We start from the raw sequence: 9,141 nt of genomic DNA on the forward strand, positions 1-9,141 counted from the left end.
CTGAGGCTGCAGCTGGAACTCCCTGAGCTCTGAACACACTGAGCTATCTCCCCACCCAAGTTGCAAAGACTCAAGTTGAAATCTGCGATAAAATTAAACATTGTGACTACTCTGTTCTTTGCTTTCATTTTCTCTTTAAAATAGATCTCTGTCACAACTGTATTGAGGGGAAAAAAAAAATCTCCCCAACAAAAATTAAAAAAAATACATTTAAGACTGAGCTGGGTGGTGGTGCACCTGGTGGAGTGCACGTTATAATGCTCAAGGACCTGAGTTTGAGCCCCCATCCCCACCTGTAGGGGGAAAGCTTCACGAGTGTTGAAGCAGCACTGCAGGTGTCTGTCTCTCTCCCTCTCTGTCACCCCCTTCCTTCTTGATTTCTGGCTGTCTCTATCCAATAAGTGTGTATATATATATATATATATATATATATATATATATATATATATATATAAAATTTAAACATACAGCTAAGACTTAAAATGATAGGAACCTAGTAACTGGTTATAGAATAGATGAGGGGAGAATCTCTAAAATAAGTAATCGAAGACATCTCAGGTGTCAGAGCAAGATCAGGAACCAGCACAAACCATACTATTACAAGCCTGTTTGTGCCGGGTAACTAAGGCAGCAATAAACTGAATGAGATTTTTCTGGGTGCTGACGGGAATTTTTCTACCTTGCTTGGAAACATGCTATTTGGTCCTCTGTGTCGCCTAAAGAGATGGCAGCAGTATTTGGTGACAGACGCACAGGGCAAGGTCAGTCTCGAGTGCAAGGTGAGGGCAGAGGAGTGGTGCATCAGAGCCCATGACGGGGATGCAGAAACTCCCCAGAAGGCAGGCAGAGAAAGAGGAGGAGGAGGAGGAGCACATTCATGCACAGAGCTCGGTCTTGTGATCCACTGGTTCCCAATTTTATCTGGACAGAACCAATTTTGCAGAAAGGCAAATGTCTACACTTAATTTTGGAGAAAATGTTTTGGGAAACCATGTGTTTTCTTTTGACAATGAGACGAACCAGGGAGCTTTCCAATCTTTTTAAAATGCTCTAGAGTCATTTCAATGGCATGCTGTTTAAATGGTTTTTTGAAAGCAGCTTAGGGCTGGGGAAACAGCACAGTGGTTCTGCAAAAGACTTCCATGACTGAGGTTGTGAGGTCCCAGGTTCAGTCCCTAGCACAACCATAAGGGAGGAGCTGGGTAGTGCTCTGGTCTCTCTATATACACATACTTTTCGTTAAAAATAAGTAAAATACTTAAAAAGAAGAGTTTATTTTAAAAAATAAGTGACTGGGAATTGGGCAGTAGCGCAGCAGGTTAAGCGCACGTGGCGTGAAGTGCAAGGACCAGCGTAAGGATCCTGGTTCAAGCCCCCCCGCTCCCCACCTGCAGAAGGGTCGCTTCACAGGCGGTGAAGCAGGTCTGCAGGTGTCTATCTTACTCTCCCCCTCTCCATTTCTCTCTGCCCTATCCAACAAGGATGACATCAATAACAACAATAAAAAAGGGCAACGAAAGGGAAAATAAATAAATATAAAAAAATTTAAAGATAAAAAGTGACAAAGCACTTCACCTGAAGCTGTTAGACTACCCTGAAGTTAGTTTTAGAAAGCCAGTTCAATATAGGTTCTTTATACTGGCTTATATAAATCTACTGTATACTCCTGAATCAATTTTTCTACAATTTTACTTTCCAAAGCATTGATGTTTAAAGGTTCAAAGTATACACAATTAACTTTTTTAAAAAAAAAGATTTTTGATTTATTTATTCATGAGAAAGATAGGAGAGAGAGAACCAGACATCACTCTGGTACATGTGCTGTCGGGATTGAACTCAGGACTTCATGCTTGAGAGTCCAATGTTTTACCCACTGCGCCACCTCCCAGACCACACAGAAATTATCTTTTAAAATAGATTTAATTTATTTATTGAATGAGAGAGAAGCAAAGCATCCCCGACACATGCAGTGCTGAAGATGGAAGTCAGGGCTCGTGAAGGCCCATGCTCCACCACTGATGCACTTCCTGGTGTTTGCTAGACGTCATCACATGTGGTGGGAGAGGATCCACGTCGGGGCTTAGAGTGTTATGCGGAAAACAGAGACGGCACACATGTACCAACCACTGTATTTTACGGTCGACTGTAAGCCATTAATACCCTCCAACAAAGAAAAGGGGGGAAAAGTCAACATGTGTAGCTATGAGTCCCTTTATACAAATTCCATTTAGTTAAATTTGAGAGTTTTAAAAAGCATATCTAAAACTAGCTCCTTATCCAACAGTTTCCCTTTCGTTTTAATACTTATTCACATGCTTTTACGCAGCTGACTATAAGGCATATACAGTGGCCTGAGGGTCAGTCTCTAGACCTCTGTTGTATATATTAAAAAGGAAGAAAAGAAGCCAACCATGCCATCCGCTTAACTGGAGTCAAGATATGATTTTCCCTGTTCCTCCTGCTCAGTAAAACTAAAATCTTTGGGCACAAGGATCCCGGTTCGAGCCCCCAGCACCCCACTTACAGGGAGAGTCACTTCACAGGCTGTGAAGCAGGTCAGCAGGTGTCTTTCTCTCCCCCTGTCTCATCCAACAACAACATCAGTGGCAACAATGGCAATAATGACAACAACAAGGGAAACAAAAGGGGAAAAAATTAGCAATAACCCTGGAGGCAAAAAAAAAAAAAGACTAAAATCTTTGAAAAGTCAATTAAAAACAAATTAAAAAAAAAAAAAAAAGCAGCAGCCAGGCAGGCAGGCAGGCAGGCAGGCAGGCAGGCAGGCAGAGTAGTTGGTGTCTGGTCTGTGGCACAGTAGTTGGTGTCTTCTCTCTGAGTTCTGCTTTGCCTCCAGTGTCCCAGAGCCTGGAGGAGGCCCAGCAGCTGGGAAAGAACCAACAGGTGCTGAGGGGGAGGCTTCTGGCCAGTGCCCAGGGGAAAGGGCGGCCTAACTAGATTAGCTGCTGCACACCACCTAGTTAAACACCATTGGAAAGGTTACGGCTCCACCCACAGCCCACCACCAAGCCAGCAAAAGGCCAAGCAGGTGTGGACTGGTGGCAAGCTGACCTGCTGCAGTGCACAGGGACCTGGGTTCAAGGCCCCGGCTCCTTCCAGCAAGGGGAAAGCTTCATGGGCGGTGAAGTGGAAGGGTGTGCGTGCCTCTCTCTGTGTCTCCCTGCCGCTTCTCAATTTCTGTCTCTATTTAATAAATAAATACATCGATAAAATACTTTTTTAATATTTATTTTCCCGTTCGTTGCTCATGTTGTTTTATTGTTGTAGTTACAATTGTTTTTGTTGATGTCGTCGTTGTTTGGATAGGACAGAGATAAATGGAGAGGAGGGGAAGACAGAGGGGGAGAGAAAGACAGACACCTGCAGAGCTGCTTCACCGCCTGGCCTGTGAAGCGACTCCCCTGCAGGTGGGGAGCCGGTGTTTGAACCGGGATCCTTACACTGGTCCCTGCCCTTTGTGCCACCTGCGCTTAACCCACTGCACTACCGCCTGGCTCCCATCAATAAAATACTTTTTTTAAAAAAATTATTTATTTATTTATTTTCCCTTTTGTTGCCCTTGTTGTTCTATTGTTGCTGTAGTTATTGTTGTTGTTATTGATGTCGCTGGATAGGACAGAGAGAAATGGAGAGAGGAGGGGAAGACAGACAGACACCTGCAGACCTGCTTCACCGCCTGTGAAGTGACTCCTCTGCAGGTGGGGAACCTGGGGCTCAAACCGGGATCCTTACACCCGTCCTTGTGCTTTGCGTGCTTAACCTGCTGAGCTACCGCCCAACTCCCAATAAAATACTTTTTTTTAAGGAATGGCAGAGTGGGTGACTGGGGCCTACCTCCACAGTGGGGGGCTACAAGGTGCTAGGAATCTCAGCAAGGTGTCCCTAGCAGGAGGGACCCTGAGAATCTCCTAAATGCAGCACCCTGGGCGCCCTAGGTGCTCGTTCCCCTCCCTGGCTGCTCTCCAGGGGTAGGGAGACCCTCCTTGTGCGGCCGACCACAGAGTGTACAGCCCTGCACACTGAAGTTCTCCGCAGCAGTCCTCAAATGCTGTGGTTTCTTCAGTACTAAGGACTTCAAAATGCTTCTGTGCGTACCTGTATCTGCTACCTTTTACCATATATATATTAACACTGAGAAATAAACATACATACATACATATATATATATATATATATATACACACACACACATATATGTCTATCTAATTTTTTTGCCTTCAGGGTTATCACTGGGGCTCAGTGCCTGCACTATGAATCCACTGCTCCCGGCCACCTTTTTTTTTTCTCCCCTCTTCATTTTATTCCATAGGACAGAGAGAAATTTAGAGTGGAGGGGGAGGTAGAAAGATAGACACCAGAAGACCTGCAGCTGAGGAGTGGGGGCCCGAACCCATGTCCTGTGTCCTTGCGCTTCATACTACATGCGCTCAACTCAACCCAGTGTGCCAAAACAAAGAACAGGCAAGTACACATTTCATCTCTGGCCAGAGGAAGAACATCCACACCTGCCTTGCAACCTCTGGAAAATTCCACCATCCGCTCAGAAGAGAATGAGGTGGAAAAGGCCAATAACAACATCATCTCAGGAAACCAGTTCTTACCTGTAGATACTTTGCAAGACGGGGGGGGGGGGGGGGTGGTGGTCTTCGAGCACTGTGCAAACTGCTGCTCCCAGACACACTATCAGCAAGACAACTGGGTCCCATAAAGCATAAGGCACAGCGGGCAGCCAGTACCATCGGAGCAGCAAAGGAGTCAACAGCCAAGGATCTGTGAGCCAACAAGAGCAAAGGCAACTACACGGACGTCTGGGATACCCAGACTCTCGGGTCCCACCCTCAGCCCAGTGCACCGGAACCTTCACCGGAACAAGGTGGTTCATAGGCACATTAAGCTTTGAAAATTGCTGTAAGCCACATTAAACAACTTGGATTTTATTTGATCCTATCCTGAAGGCAATGCCCAGCCAAACTTTCTATGGCAGATACCATTTAAAAGGTATTTTAACAAACGCTCAACTTATGGACATTTGCTCTAAAAATCAGATGTCTTTGGAAACTGTCAGCAGCGCAGTAACCGTTTACATACTATCCAAAACCTACCTTTTAGCAAATAATCTGGACTAACATTTTCCCCCTTACATAAGTCAAAACTGGAGAAAAAAAAAAATCAAGCATGTTTCTCGATGTATATAAAAACAAAAATCAGAGCATACAGATGTCAGCTCTTTGTGCACTGAAATCCCCTGGAGTATCCATCCTTACTGTCCGTCCCACAGACACCTCCTTCTCGCCTCTCGCCCATCCTCCAGCCCCTTTGCTCTGTCACTGAGCAGTAATTTATGACAGAAGTGCAAAGAGAAAGCATCACTCTGTGGTGTTCCCGGCAGTAAATACCCTCTCAGACACTGTCTTATTAATGTCTAATCCATGATCCTGCAGTGAGCAGGCACTCAGACACCAGCTGACTAATTTTAGTGTCTATCAGAAAATAGCCTTTCCTCCCCCCAAGTAAAACTGGGGGGGGGAGCAGCACCAAGGCAAATGTGCTAAGCTCTTACAATGTATGTGAGGCTGTGCACTACACAGCAAAGCTGGTTTTTATCTGCGGTGCCTGGCCCGGGATTTCCAGTGTGCTGTTTAGTTGGCATGGCAACCTGCAGCTAAAGGACACGGAAAGGGGCCTACCTTTTAAAATAGGAAGCACTCTGTGATTTTTTAATGATAAAGAATTTTTAAAAACACTCATGACCGTCCTGAGAGATACAAGGTAAAACAGTTAAAAACAAACAAACAAACCCAGGTCTCTAATGGGCCAAGAGACATAAACAGATGCAAAGAAAAATACTTTTTAAACCACTGGAATACGGAAAAAAAAAAAAAAACGGGGGGGGGCAGCTGCAGGGGGGGAGTCCCTCCAGTTTGCTCAATGCAATCATAAACGCTTCAGTTTTCATGCAGACTTGATTATTCACAATTAAAAAAAAAATTAAGTACCCTTGCAACGTCTGGCTGTCTCTATCCAACAAATAAAAATAATTTTTAAAAATACAATGATAAAACATGCAGATCATCGATGAACTTTTTTTTTTCTTTTAGACAGAGCCCCAAGGAGATTCGGCTCACTGGAGGGGTGTGCTCCATGTAGAGCTGAGGTTCGAGGCCCAATTCCACTTGGACGGCACCACTGCACCCCAAAAGGCCTGGGGCTGTGGTGTCTTCCTCTCCAGGACTGAGCAGCCCAGTGGTGAGACTGGGCTCCATCTAAATAAATTAGTAAACAAACAAACAAACAAGTCTGGGATGAAAGGCATCTGATGCGCAGCCCAGGGGCGGGGCAGCAGACCAACTGTAACAGGGCCTTCAACTGTGAGTCTGGATTCCCCAGCATGGCAGCACCTGCTGGAGCGATGCTCCTGGTCTCTCTCTCCACTCACTCGACAGGAAAAGTGTATCACAGCGAGTACATGCTGAAGGAATTCGATAGAAATCAATGCCTCTTGGCAGGATTAGAGCTGTAAATTTTCAGCAGCTAAGAATTCACCTATTACACCAAAGTAGGAACTAACAACAGTAGGAACAGTAGCAGACTTAACAGTACTGACATTATCAACATAAAACAGTAGCTTTGATTTTTTTTTTTTTTTCTTTTCGTTTCTGATTTTTACTCCTCTCACCAGCAAGGCTCTGCATTAGTCAATCTCTCTTCTTTGACCCCAAGCCAAAAAGCTGGGAAAGGAAAACACGGGCTACATGCATATCCTTCACGTTGATCACAGGATTTCAATGGTAAGGGAGAGCAAAAATAAGTAAATGGTATTGTATCAGGCAAGTAAACCGTTTCTACACAGTAAAGAAAACATTCAAATGAGCTGGGAGAGAAGACCTGCGTACTGCACACCTACACAGAAGACAACAGGCCAGCAGCTGAGCTATGTAAAGACCTCACACCAGTCAGCAGTAAAAACCAGATAACCCAAACAAAAAAACTGTGCCGAAGAGCTGAACAGACACTTTCCCTAAGGTAGACATACAGCTAACAGGCACATGAAAAGAAGAAAAAAAAAAAATCTCATCATCACTAACAGGAAAATGTTAAGTCACTACCAACCACAACGAATTACCTTACACCTATAAACATGGCATATCCGAACAAACAAAAAAGCAGAAACAAGTGTTGGCAGGGGCATGGAGAAAAAGGGACCCTTGGAACCACTGATGAGAAGGTAAATTAGTGCAGCCTCTATTGAGGGCCCTCGAGAAAAGGGAAAGAAAAGAGAAGGGAAGGAGAGGGGAGGGGAGGGGAGGGGAGGGGAGGGAAGGGAAGTCAGGTGACCCGCAACTCCACTCACAGGTCTGAATCTGAAGAATACAAAAATAGTACTTCAGAAAATAATGGTGTGCCCCCCGCCCCCATGTCACTGCAACATTATTAACACTCAAGACAAGAAAACAACCTAAGTATACAATCCGTGGGTGGAGGAATAAAAACAGGAGACATCTAAATATCGTACCTACTGGGTCGATCAATCAATCCAATCCATGGAGCCCGATGTGTGTGTGGCATGGGCTCCAGGTGAAGAGACAGTACTAAGCAGACTAAGTCGGGAGGAAGGTAAGGGCCAGCTGACTTCACTCACATACGGAATATGAAGAAACAAACAGACCAGACTAAACCAAAAACAAACCTTTGCATTTTGATTGCAGAACTGAGGTTGCTGAAGGGGAGAACAGAAGTAGGAAGAGTTGAAGTGCTGTGGGGCAGGGGGCGTGGGACGCTGGTGGTGAGTGGCACAGAAACACAGCCCAAGAGAATTGAGCCCGTATTCGTAACACATATTGTTCTGAGCCAGTTTAAAAGAGAGATTAAAAAAAAAAAAAATTGGCAATGGCAAATCCCGTTTAATGGCATAGAAAACTGCCCCCATGGAGAAAAATAAATCAACTCATTTTAATGCAGCGGTTTAACTAAGCATAGTGCTTGGAATAAGTCACGAAATCAGATAAGATGAAATAATAAATCCCTTACAGGAAAACATAAGTGTATCCACTGAATGAATCGGTTCTGGAGCAGCCAAACATGGAAGTAAAACCCAAAGTGAAACTTCTTTAATGCTCAGTTTCCTCCCAGCACAAACAGCTCGCTTTGATTGACAAGTTTAATCGTTCACAGGCAGTAAACTGGCTATGAATCTGTTTACTCTCTCGTCTTGTCCTCATTAGTGTATAAAATCCTACAAAAGAGGAGTCAGGCTGTAGCGCAGCGGGTTAAGCGCACGCCACGCAAAGCTCAAGGACTGGCGTAAGGATCCCGGTTCTAGACCCCGTCTCCCCACCTGCAGGGGAGTCCCTTCACAGGTGGTGAAGCGGGTCTGCAGGTGTCTATCTTTCTCTCTCCCTCTCTGTCTTCCCCTCCTCTCTCCATTTTTCTCTGTCCTAGCCAACAATGACAACAACAATAAAACAACAAGGGCAACAAAAGAGGATAAATAAATATTTTAAAAATAAAGCTAAGAAAAAAAACCCTACAAAAGGATTCTACTTTGATGTGGCCTCCTAATGTTACTCTAAACCAATCAAAGCTTGGAACGGTATGAAATTTCATTTTCAGAAACAATACTCACACTGCTAAGGGCCACTGCGAGCAGACAATGCTAATTTGGCAAGGAGCAGAGACAATATTTTGTCTGCAAACACTGAGTGTGAAGAGCACATGGACACTGAGGTGGAGAGACCAGTGAGTAGAAAAACACTCTCCCTAGGAGAGGTGGCCTGGGAAATGGAGCTAAGAAAGTCAAAGAAATTACTTTTAATATTAAGAGCACTGAAAAGTCTGGGGAGCGAGACAAGATGCGACATATCTGACTAGTGAATGAGCAACACTAGCAATGAGCCTGTCCCCGCCCTCAGTCTGTACAGTGTAAACTGGGGCATTTAATCCTGTCTCAAACATAACGTTTACTGTTGTGGTGAAAACCTCAGCTATCTGCTAATTCCTGAAAGTAAATTAAGTACAGCTTTTAACTTTCCTTCTTCTAAAGTTATCTTTATCTACTTACTAGATAGAGACAGTTAGAAATCAAGGGGGGGAGGTGTGATAGACACCTGCAGCTTCACCACTCTC

Source organism: Erinaceus europaeus, chromosome 3 (assembly GCF_950295315.1).
Source record: "Erinaceus europaeus chromosome 3, mEriEur2.1, whole genome shotgun sequence".
Lineage (NCBI taxonomy): Eukaryota > Metazoa > Chordata > Mammalia > Eulipotyphla > Erinaceidae > Erinaceus > Erinaceus europaeus.